Below are 12,212 nucleotides of genomic sequence, written 5' to 3'. Positions count from 1 at the left end.
AAACTGTGGGCTGTGTGTTCACCCCAAGAGTTTGGGCTGCGTGTTCAGATTTCAAAAACTGCTGACTGTGTGTTCACCTCAAGAGTTTGGGCTGCGTGTTCAGATTTCAAAAACTGTGGGCTGTGTGTTCACCTCAAGAGTTTGGGCTGCGTGTTTGGATTTCAAAAAAACTGTGGATTGTGTGTTCACCTCAAGAGTTTGGGCTGCGTGTTCAGATTTCAGAAAACTGTGGGCTGTGTGTTCACCTCGAGAAGTTTGGGCTGTGTGTTCAACTTTCAAAAGCTGTGGGCTGTGTGTTCATCATCAAGAGTTTGGGCTGTGTGTCTAACTTCCAAAATATGGGCTGCGTGTTCACGACAAAAACTTTGAACCGTGTGTTTAGATTTCAAAAATGTGGGTTGCGTGTTCACAACCAGAAGCATGAGCCGCGTGTTCAGAAATTCAAGTGCTTGAGCTGTTTGTTCAAAATGCAAACAGAATGTTGTGCTACAGACTGAACAAGTTGTGTACCAACTCAATAGAATTCTATGTTCTGAGCTGTGTGCTAAAACGAGCAAAGTCTAGTGACCCATAAGCTGTGTGCCAAGTGGACCGGATGGTGTGTGAACGTGTTCAAAATAAGCAGATGAACATATATAGCGAAAACAGGAAATGCGCAAGAAATGCAAAATACATTGCAGAGAATGTAAAAATGAAGTACGTACCTCTCGCGTCTGGTGAGAGAGGTGAGACTCCGGCTCCCGTAGCAGGAGATCTGTAGATGCTCGTCGATCAAAATCGGTAAAATGATAGAAAACACTCGGGGAAAGGATATGCTCTTGAGGATCGTACCTCTCGGGATCAAAGGGGCAAATCCTCGGAGGCAAGGACATAATGTCTGGCTCACCCCCGGCACCTGGAGGACCTCCGCCGTGAGGAAAATGACCCGCCATTTCAAGAAATCTGCAAAAAGGAGCAAAAATGAACAAAATTAGCCACAATTGGAAAAAGTCAACTCTCCGGAAATGAAAAAGTCAAAAAAAGTCAACTCCCGTGAAAATGTTCCAAATATCGAGACAAACTTACCTCAAGTGTTGAAAATGGAGAAAGAAGCTCCGAAATCAAATTTTAATCGGTCCAAAGTGAAGAAAACTGAAAGATTTCGCGAAACAACTTTGCGTGGGGCGTTAGAAAACGTGTATAGAGCGCAGATCTGAGAGAGAAAATGGTCTAGAAAGGAAGGAGAGCTGATTTCGGACCTGAAGTTGTAAGGAACAGTGAGTTGGACATGTGTATTTAAAGAAACAAGTGTAAAATGACCAAACTGTCCGAAATTTAGCAAGGTGGTCGGCCGACCCCCTTTTCTGATAGGCCGACCAGCCCCTTGTACAAAACTTGGTTGGTTGCACTCTAGGCTGGTCGGTGGCACTCTTGGGTGGTCTCCAATGTCTCTTTGTTTTCCCTGTAAATTTTGGTGGTGATTGGAGTCCCCGGCACTCAAGAAAGTACAAGGAAAGTGCACTTTTCGGCACAAAATCCCTCCGCGGGAACTTCAACTCCAACTTTCGATGCATGTTTCATCGTTACTCGTCAAGAGTAGGATGTATCCTTTTTGAGTACATTACGACCCCTCTGGGAGGTAAACCGGAGGTCGCATTTGAGTTGCCCTCGCCAAAGCTTGCATTTCTTTGCTCGATGTTTTGTTTGAAACCTGCTTTTGAAGTTGCACTTATCCTGCACTGTTATGCACGTCACTTGCATTAGTATGCACATCACTTGCATTGTTGTGCACGTCTCATTGGTATTATCATGCCTCCATGCTTAAATTTGCGTTGTCGCTCGCGTTTCTTCTTGCATTGCGATGTGCTTTTTCATCGGCACCATGTCTATCCGCATTCGATGTAGTGCTAAACATGTGTTGCTAACTATGTTGTGCTTGTTAAGTTTCTCTCTTTTGCAGGCACGATATTGTATGTACGGTTCATTTAAAGCTGGTGCGACCAGACGAGCCTCACAGGTATTGCATCTTCTCCATGTGAGACGTAGCGAGAATTGAATGATTGTCTTACATTCTTACTGCATGAAATGTAGTTTTGCCTCGCATTCTTGCTTAAAATTGTTGCATTTATTGTGAATATTTGCTTCGTTACAGCTTGCTGCATTGCATGATCACTAGTTACGTTCGGCTTGGTGCATGTCATTTTGCATTTTGCCCCCTGCCTGCGGGCATGCTTGCGGGCACACTTCTTGTTTATCTCACCTGTTTGTCTAAGTCTTCGGCCTTGTCAAAAATGGGTCGTCTCTAGGCTTTGACATTCACTCCCGTCATTTATGACTTCCAAGTCCTATCAAAGAAGGGCAACTGTAGACACCCCATTTTTGACCGACCTTAAGACTCAGATGTCATCGATTGAGCGCTCGGTGATCGCGCATGTTGTGCTCGTCCTGAGGTCATGAAGTCTCGGCTGAGAGCCTTGCCTCCGGACTTCGAGACTTTTTGTGCTTTACCTCGGTTTGTGAACCAGGTTCGGTTTTCTCTTCACGAAGGGAGGGAAAGGTCTCGTAGACCATCTCTCAGTGGCCGCAGGCTACTTTTCATGGTCGTTGACCACTGTTCCCGTTTGGAGACCAGTTTCTGATTTTTGAAGCCGTCGGTCGTGTGCCTCTGTTCGGGACCGCTTAACTACCTCTGTTTGCTCCGATTTTTGGCACACACCTTGTTTCCTCTCTTTAGAGGGACACTACGGCCCGAGAGACCACCTTTGTGGTCGCACGCCACCTTTGATGCTTAATAGTCAGTTTTCGGGGCACCTGGCTGCGCGATTTGTGCCCTTGAACCCTCGTTTTGCATCCGTCTTGGTTCATTTTTGGCATAGACCCTAGTTTCATTGTTAGGAAGGTGGTACAAGGGTAGGAGACCACCTTTTCTTCTTGGAGACCACCTTTCCCCAGTCGGCCGATTTTTTTTGACAGGTAAGTGCACTCCTTCACTTTTGAGCCACATTTTCTGGTCTCCCATACCACCACTGAGTTGCTTTCACCTGGGAGACCACCAATCAGGGCTGCTGACCAGCTTTTGATGATTGATCCTTTTGAACCTGGCCGCCCGACCAGGGCAAGGGGTCGGCCGACCACCTAAATTGGTTGGCCAACTTTCTCATTTTTTGTCTCACTGAGTGTTAGCCAGCTGTGCCAGCTGGAAGCCTCAAAATTGATCCTCCATACACGTTTATGGAGGATCTTCAAGCTTGGTTTTAAGCTTCTTGAAGAAGCTTTAGGCCCTCTCCTCTATAAAGGAAGAGGTCCTCTTCCATTGCAAAGGTTGAGACTTTGCTTCTAAGGCATATAATATACACCTCTCTATATCTCTCTCTTTTGTGCTCAAATACTCCATAGTTCTTGCCCCTTTGCACACCAACCCTTAGCTTAACCCTTCCACCATCCATCCAAGCACCTTGGAGCTGGTTTTCAGAGGTTGAAGGTTTGCTACTTTGGTCCAGAAGCTGCTGGAGGTCTTCTCTACAAGGGTAACACTCACTTCCCCCTTTTAAGCATTATTTTGCTTCACATCTTAGCTCCATTTGCAAGCATATTTGAGATTTGTCATGAACTGAAAAAAATCTTATTTTGAGCTCCTCTTGAAGTTTGTTTAAGTTCATTTTTCTGTTGGGGTCATCTACCCCCTTGCATGCTTGTTTTCACCTTGTTTTGAGCCATGCATCTAGGCCTTTGAAGTGAGCTTCGTTTGGCCTTCTAGCCACTGAAATCCAATGGATTTTTAGTGGCTAGCATACTATTTTGAGCCCCAAAATCAGAGAGGGGTGACCCTCTCACCCCTTGTCTTGTTTACCAACATTGTTGGCCTAACAAAGGGGCCTATATTTACACACTTCTTGAGCATGTTTCAGGCCATTTTTGATGAGTTTTAGGGCCCTCATAACCTCTGTCCAGAGGTGGTTTTTTCATTTTTGATGTCTATCTTGCATGTGTAGAGTAACCCCTTGCATAGCCTTTCAAAGGAGCACATCATTCTAGCATGTGTTGGCTGAGTTCGAGTGGGTTTTAGGTTATATTTTGGCATGTTTTGTTTCTGTTTTTTGGTGGGTTCGGTAGTCCTTCACATGCTTCATATAGTTGTAGTGTAAGTCATGGTTCACTAGCTTGTTTTGCATGATGTTTTGGCCGCCTTTCCTAGCATATTTTGGCCTTGCCTTAAACTGATTTTGTGCATGTTTTGGACTGTCTTAGCTCTATTTTTGGGTCTCATGGTCAAATGATGGTTGTTTTGTATGCCTGTAGTTCAATATCCATGCTTAACTTTGAGTTTTGAGGTCCATCGCATGCATATACTGAGGTGTTTTCATGTTATTGCACATCATATTTTAGAGCCTATATGCATGCCATATTCCCATGATTTTCACTCTTTAAGTGCATTAGAGAGTCGGGATTGTATGCCTCATTTACTGACCATTGCATGGGCTTCATTTGAATGCATTCTGAGCCATCGTTTTAGACCGATTTCCCACTATCTTGGACCTACCTAGGGTCTATTTGGGGTTGGTTTTTCCATTTGTGCATTGCTTTGTGTACCTCTAGTGTAACGTACTTCACTAGTTTCGGTATTCGGGCCATCTAGCATGCATCGTGTGAAGTGTTCGCATGATTTGGGACCATTGTGCATCATATTTCAGAGCATGATCATATGCCATTCTATGCCATATTTCATCCTTTGCCATGCTTTGTTAGAGTTGCATGTTGTGCCTTAGGATCGGTTCTTTGCATTCGTGCATGTTTGCATGTATTTCGGTTGTCTCATTTTCATCATATGGCCACTGATTTGAGTGTGGCTAAGGCCACTCATATTGGTTTAAGTCCATCTTGCATTGTGTATGTCATATAGCTCATGTGCATTGAGTATGCCATTCTAGGTTCATAGCATTGCGTATGCTAATTGCATGCGTGCATATCATCCCTCGCATGCCAGCATGATTAGGTTGCATTGCATTTAAGGTTGCATGTTAGCCGCATTGTGTATGCCGTCTCATTGTATTGTGTTTGGAGTAGGGTTAGTCCAAACACGGGAAACGAGGGACGTTTTGTACTCAAAGTGATGAAACGTGTCTCAATTCCCGGTCGCCGACATTCCCGATTACCCATGATGGAGTTTAGGCCTTGTTGTGTTTATATGTGCGTTCATTTCATATTGAGTCGTGCAATTCGACTCCTCGGCCATCATGCATCGAGATACGTGATTGGTGGCACGAGGATCGAGGTTTACACTCTCTAAAGCTTGTGCAATAACAGGAAGAGTGGTCGTGCATACATATGTGAAAATACTTTGCCATGCCCTTTTCTTGCTCTCTGTTACAGCAAATCGGAAACCGACAGCAAAAACTGGTCAACAACCTTCTAGAGTTTTGTACAACACTCCGGGATCAATTGCAAATAGAGGGGAATCGGGGCATCGCGAGGAATTTCCCGACGAGGCGGCTCGAGCATGCATGCATCTTTCATCATTCGGAACAGAGCTGAGGTGGTCCATTTGGCTTGCATGCTAATTTATTTGCTTTTCTAGTTAATTTGTTGATTAATTAGGGTTTTGTAATATTTAATTAGCTAGAGCAATTAATTATTTATTCGGACTGTATTATTTATTCAGACCCTTCGGGCGAGGGCACAATTGTAATAAGTGTGCGTGTGTGTGATGTATGTCTTCCAACCCCACGTCTTTTTCCCTTTTATTTACCAGCTTATGATGGTTAGATTAGGGCATGTTTCAATTAGCATACTTATGCTTGCATGTTTGCATCATTCATCTGTATTGCATGCACCGGGCTTGGCGCATCATACTAACTGCATTGTATTCCAATTCCAAGTTGAACACGTGTTAGCTGTAGCATCTCATATGCCATTCTTAGGATAGCCGAGCCTATTTCTAGTTGCATTTTGCATGTGTTGCATTAGACATCTTAACATGAACTAGGATCATGCATTGATTACTAACTAGTTTCTGTTTTGGCTCGGAGTACTCGGTAAGTGTTTATACTTTAGCATCCTTGCATGCGTGTGAGTGACTGCCATGATAGCATGTTTACCATGAGGCTAACTGTTTATGTGATATACCTGCCTGAATGCCTATGGGTGAAGGTTAGATTATCTGAATTGGAATAATGCATTGACTGTGAGTTTCAAGCCCACTTGAGAGTGGCAAATCATCTTGTTTTCTAAGCCCACCTGAGGGTGGCAAATTCGCATTTTAGCCTACTTGTGAGTAGCAAACCGTTTCAAAAGTAAACATGAGTTGTTTTGTTCCAATTCAGGCGATCCAATCTATACTTGTATGCTGTGTGCATCACGTAGCAAATTTTGGCTAATAACCGGAATAAGACCACATAATGTTTTCAAAACTCGATATCATAGTTAGTTGAGGCCGATCTTTGATCGGGCGAGCGGGGGTGCTCACGAAGTGACCTTCCCCAATCGTACCCTAGTTTCCGAGCCGAGGTAACTTTGGTGATGACGGACGCGTGGCCTTAGGCAAACGAGTCAGGGTTTCTTAAATTTTCCAAAATAAAATATTTAGGTGGCAACTCTGTATTTGGCAAAACATTCCATGTTTGGCACTTCTTTCAAAAAAATCAGAGAACTTGTCTCGAACTCATGATGTCGTGTTTTGACTACACTTATGTGTTTCTTTGCATTGCATGTGCATTGGTGCGCCTAGGACACCGTGTTTGTCGTATGCTATTCCTGAATGGTTTTTCGGAGGCTTGCTTCGAGAAGCGTGCCATAAAGCTAACCGGTTGCGGGCTTTGCCGTGACAGGAACACAAACCCCGATTTTACCGGGGCACCCTCTTTGACCATTCGACCTAGTGTATATTCGGAATCCATAGTGACAATTCCAAACTTGGACAGGTTGCTTACCCGATCATAGGTTCTTTGAAACCGCTGCGTGCGTAGTGAAACCTTAGCTCCTAACAAAATAGGACAGGGAAACCCTACCCCAACGTAGGGGTGTTTTGGCTCTCACTTGTTTGCTATGTGCTTTTAGAGTGCGTCTCTACAGGAATGCATGTATCAGTTTACAAGTTTGGGTATCAGGCCTGCGGGCACCAGTTCAATATCTTAGGAATCAGTTATCTGCGGGTTTCAGATTCAGTTTTGAGGGCAGTGATTTGGGAACAATGATCAGTGTTTGAGAACAGTCTATTCAGCTTATCAACTGTGTGTTGTGATGCCCAACTGCGTGTTGTGTGTTATTTACGCTGTTATGCCGTCCGTTTGTCTGGTTGTTTATTTCCTTATTATTGTTTTATTTATCTTTTTACTAGGTAGTTTAGCATAATTGCTTCAGACCAAGCAGATATTCCCCAAACACTCTGGATTAGAGGTCGCCGACTCAATTGATCTGAGGATCTGGTCGACGGACAACCAGTGTTTTATTCCTTACCCCCGGTTATTAGATGGAGGTCGAGAAGATGCAGTGTATCCGAGCAGTGGTTGCTAGATCAGTGGTCTTTGAACAGTCAGGTTGAGGTTTCCGAGTCTACTACAGAGATAGATACACCGACAGTTCAAATAAATCAGGGCAGTATGTCAGGGGGCAATATGTCAAGGATGGAAGACATGCTGCATCAGCTCCAGGAGAGCATAAAAGCCATGCAGGAGGACGCTGTTCGTCAAGCAGAATTTGCCAAACAGTAGGCCGTTGTCATGGCCCAACAGGCAGAGCTAATTACCCGGCTACAGCAGCAAACCGGAGCATCTGCACCGCACCAAGCTTGTCACGACCCAAACCCGGCCCTATGGGTTTAGCACCGTAACCGGCCAGTAATCCGAGATTACCGAAGGCCTGCTGAACAGTAATACAGTGAAACAGAGTACAGGGCCTGGCGGAAGCCAATACAGTAAATAAATAGTGTCCATTGAGCTGTGACAGCCTGTATGCAAAAAGGCTTTTCATACATTATACAAAAACAGTACAGAAAACATTCCGTCTGTACAACACAGTATACAAAATTAACAGTCACACAGTACAGGGACCTAATCCCTGTATAACAGTACAGTAAACAGTCAGTCTATACAAAACAGTGAAACAGTACAAAAAAGGGGGAAACTCTAAAACACCCCTAAGCCCTAACAGTAGGCTCGGAACCTCGCAGTGAGGCACAAAGGCTGGCTTGACAAAACTGGAGTAACCCTGACGCCTCTAGCTGCGGTCTGGTGCCTGTACACCTACATATATATATGAGCAGTGAGCTAAAGCCCAGTGAATAACATAATGCGTAAAGGGGTTTAGAATGAATGTCCTTACAGTAATGAAAACAGTTCAATTCAACCAGTATTCCAGTTGTTCAGTACAGTAAACAGTCATATGTGGTACATCCATTAGCATAACAGTAACAGTAGGTCTTAAAAGACCGAACAGTAATGATGGCCATCAGTCAGTAAACAGTAGTGGTTCCACAAGGAAACCGACAGAGATCTCTGCGACAGTAACAGTAACAGTAAACCGTAGATACTAAGGATGCCACAGTACAGTTCAGAAATAAAGGACATACATTCATTCGGTAAATAATACCAGTTCAGTAAACAGTTCAGTTCAGTATTCAGAAGATAATCAGTTGAACATATCTTTACACAATTGTTACTCACTGAGTTTGGGCTACAGTAAGCTAGAGCGTGTCTCCCCAGTCGCCAACCCTACACAGTTCACAAGTTGAACACACTAAGCTACACAGTTGGGAAATATAATAACTTAATCCCTAATGCCTCGGTGTGTTCTACGTCTATATCCTCAACAAGATGCCTTAAACTAGGCCTAAGAATGCCTAGAATGGGATGAGGATGCAAAGATGTACATTTAAAAGCATTTTCAGAAAAACAGAGTCCCGCTCGAGCTCAGGTTTACCCGCTCGAGCGGACATGCAACAAAGGTACACGCTCGAGCGTAAACTTTCCCGCTCGAGCGTACTGTGAAAGTACTGGACGGGTGAAATCTCCGCTCGACGCCCGCTCGAGCTTGAGACATGACTTCGCTCGAGCGCCCAATCCTCCGCTCGAGCGGACTGTAAAACAGTGCAAGATGCTGGAAGCTCGATTTTCCCGCTCGAGCGGCACTTCCCCCGCTCGAGCGGACAACTGAAATCTGGAAATCCCAGATTCGATCTCCAGGTCTAAAACCAAGCTCAAAAGCATCAAAACCAATCCTCTTGGGCCCATTTTCTGGAAAACACTTAAAAACACATAGGATATCATGTTTCAAAGCTCAATTTTTAAGAAATCAAAGCCCAAGGGTGTTTAATTCAAACCCAATTTCAAATCATTTTCAAGAACAATCTTCAAACATGACATGCATGATCTTAAATCGTTTTCAAAGCTTTAATGCTGTTTCAAAAGAGCTCAAACCTTCAAAGATAAGATGAACTCATGGAGTATGACCAAAAGATGGACATGCATGTGAGGTATGGTGAACTACCACCTCAAAACTTCAATATATGTACATGCATGCAACACTTAAGCTTCAATTGATGCTCTCAGGAGCCAATTCTTTTTCAAAACATGGTGAAATCATGGACTTAAACATGATTATGAACATGCATGTAACCTTTTGCCATGAAAACAACTCAAACATCTACAATACAAACATGCATGCAAAGATTGAGCTTCAATTCACCATTAATGGACCAATTCATGACTTAGCTCTACAACTAGACATGAACCAAACAAGAACCAGTTCAAACACAAGAATGAGAAGATAAAATCCTTACCTAGAGCTTGTATTCAAGGTTTAGGAGTCCAATTAGGCAAATCTCCTATGATCTCTTCAAGCCTTTCAAGTCAATTCTCTAGAACAATTCTCTCTCTCTCTCTCTAACTCTCCTCTTGGGTCGGTTGAGTGCAAGAATGGGAGAAGAAAAGTTTGTTTTGATCAAGCACGTGGAGTGTAATAAGGCTCAAGAGGTGTGAAGTGGTGGCCACTAAGTGGCGAAACGGTAAATAAGTCAACTCTGCAATTAACTCATTATTTAATCTAATTTAATCATACCTAATCAAATTTCAGATAATTACACCATAAAATTACATTAATTATGTGGATCATAAAACATCAATCAATTTCTAATTCGGCCGCCGATATGGCCTTCAATTAGCAGTTTAAACATATAAGCATGAACAGATAATCATACGGTCAAACAGATAAAATGCAATTTAACTAACATATACTCAATCAATTCGGTTTCCAATTTCAATCAGTCAGTTCAGTACTTTAATCAGTCCAATTATCAGTCATAATCAATTCAGTTTAACGGTAATCGGTAATCAATCAGTCAGTAATCGGTAAACAGTATGAGGGTTGTTACAAAGCTCCTCCCCCACCAGGAGTTCCGACACCCTGGAAGGCACCAAATGTCCAGGGAGAGACGAACATTCCGACAGGGTTGGCTCTGCCCCCGATTATACCTCAACTATCCATGGCACCTACGCCTATCAATCAACCGGACTCTCTCTTTGAGTTCGAGATCGACCCTACAGCATTGAAGTTGAGCAAGCTTGAAAATTTGTTCAAGAAATCCCAAAGGGTAAAGTCCATCCCAGACATTGAGGACGGGTATACCGACGCGGCTATGACGTTGCTAAATCGATTCAAGATGCCACAAATCGACCGCTTTGATGGGTCCGGGGATCCTATGGTGCATCTACGTTGTCTACTTTCAGATCCTCCGATTGTACAGAAGTTCTTGGGAGATAACTTCTCAATGTCCATGATCGGGAATGAAACAGCTGCGGGCCTACCATAAAACATTTTGGATGCATCCATCGCACCCTCTCTCATCTGGCAGTACGAGGAGGGATTTTTGTCAAGTAGCACCGGGTTAGGTAGTGAGCCGGAATCTGTTTCCACCGAATCTGTTGAGTCGGAATTAGGTTCCAGCTCATCTGAGTCTGAGTCCGGTACTTCTGGGGGTGATAACCCGGATGCCACAGTCCTGTCTAGGTCGTCTTTTTCTTTCTCTTTTGAGTCTGTTGTAACAGAAGAATCGGACGATTTGGAAATGCTTAATGCAAATGGAATGGATGTGGTTTCTGAGTACTTTTCTGTGCCCTTGATTGATTGTATTAATCAGGACTTTCAAAATTTTGATGAAAACGACGAGGAAGAAATTCCTCTGGTTTTGCAACGCTTAATTGATCAAGAGCAGGAAAGATTTGTTAAACCTTTAGTTGATGAAATCACTACTGTTAATGTTGGTATTAAAGAGGACCCGCGGCTGGTCCAGATCGGGTCCACGTTGTCTTCGGAGGAACGCGAGCACTTAGTCGCTTTATTAAAAGATTTCAAAGATGTTTTCGCGTGGTCTTACGAAGACATGCCTGGAATCGATCCTGAGATTGTACAGCACTGGATCCCTCTTGACCTAGAGGCCCGACCCATTAAACAGAAACTCAGAAGGATCCCCTCGGATTGGGCCCTCAAGATTAAAGAAGAGTTCACCAAGCAAATTGACGCAGGGTTCCTGCTGGTATCCGAATACCCAACTTGGTTGGCCAACATTGTTCTGGTACTGAAGAAGGATGGTAAGATCCGAGTATGCGTGGATTTCAGGGATTTAAACAGAGCCAGTCCGAAGGACGACTTTGCCTTACCGCATATTGATAAGCTAGTAGACTTCACAGCAGGGCATGCTTTGCTTTCGTTCATGGATGGATTCTCGGGCTATAATCAGATAGTGATGGCACTTGAAGACCGGGAGAAGATTGCTTTCACCACCCCGTGGGGGACTTACTGTTACAGGGTAATGCTATTTTGGTTGAAGAATGCTGGAGCTACATATTAACGGGCCGCGACCACAATATTGCACGACATGATCCACAAAGAGGTTGAGGTATATGTTGACAACATGATTGTCAAGTCCAAAGAAAGAGAGGGCCACTACACCGCCTTGCAAAAGTTTTTCCAAAGGATCAGAGAGTTTCGGTTGCGGCTGAATCCTCAGAAGTGTACGTTCGGTGTTACAGCAGGGAAAATACTGGGGTTTCTGATTACACAGAGAGGTATCAAAGTCAACCCTTCCAAAATCAAAGCCATCCTAGAAATGCCACCACCAAGGACTGAAAAATGAGGTGCGAGGCTTTCTGGGTAAAGTGCAATTCATAAGACGGTTTATCTCAAAATTAACCTTGACTTGTGAACCACTTTTTGGCCTCCTGAAGAAAGGAAATAAGTTCTAA

Source organism: Camellia sinensis, chromosome 6 (genome assembly GCF_055761805.1).
Source record: "Camellia sinensis isolate YWXY chromosome 6, ASM5576180v1, whole genome shotgun sequence".
Classification (NCBI taxonomy): Eukaryota; Viridiplantae; Streptophyta; class Magnoliopsida; order Ericales; family Theaceae; genus Camellia; species Camellia sinensis.
This window is presented reverse-complemented; position numbering follows the sequence as displayed.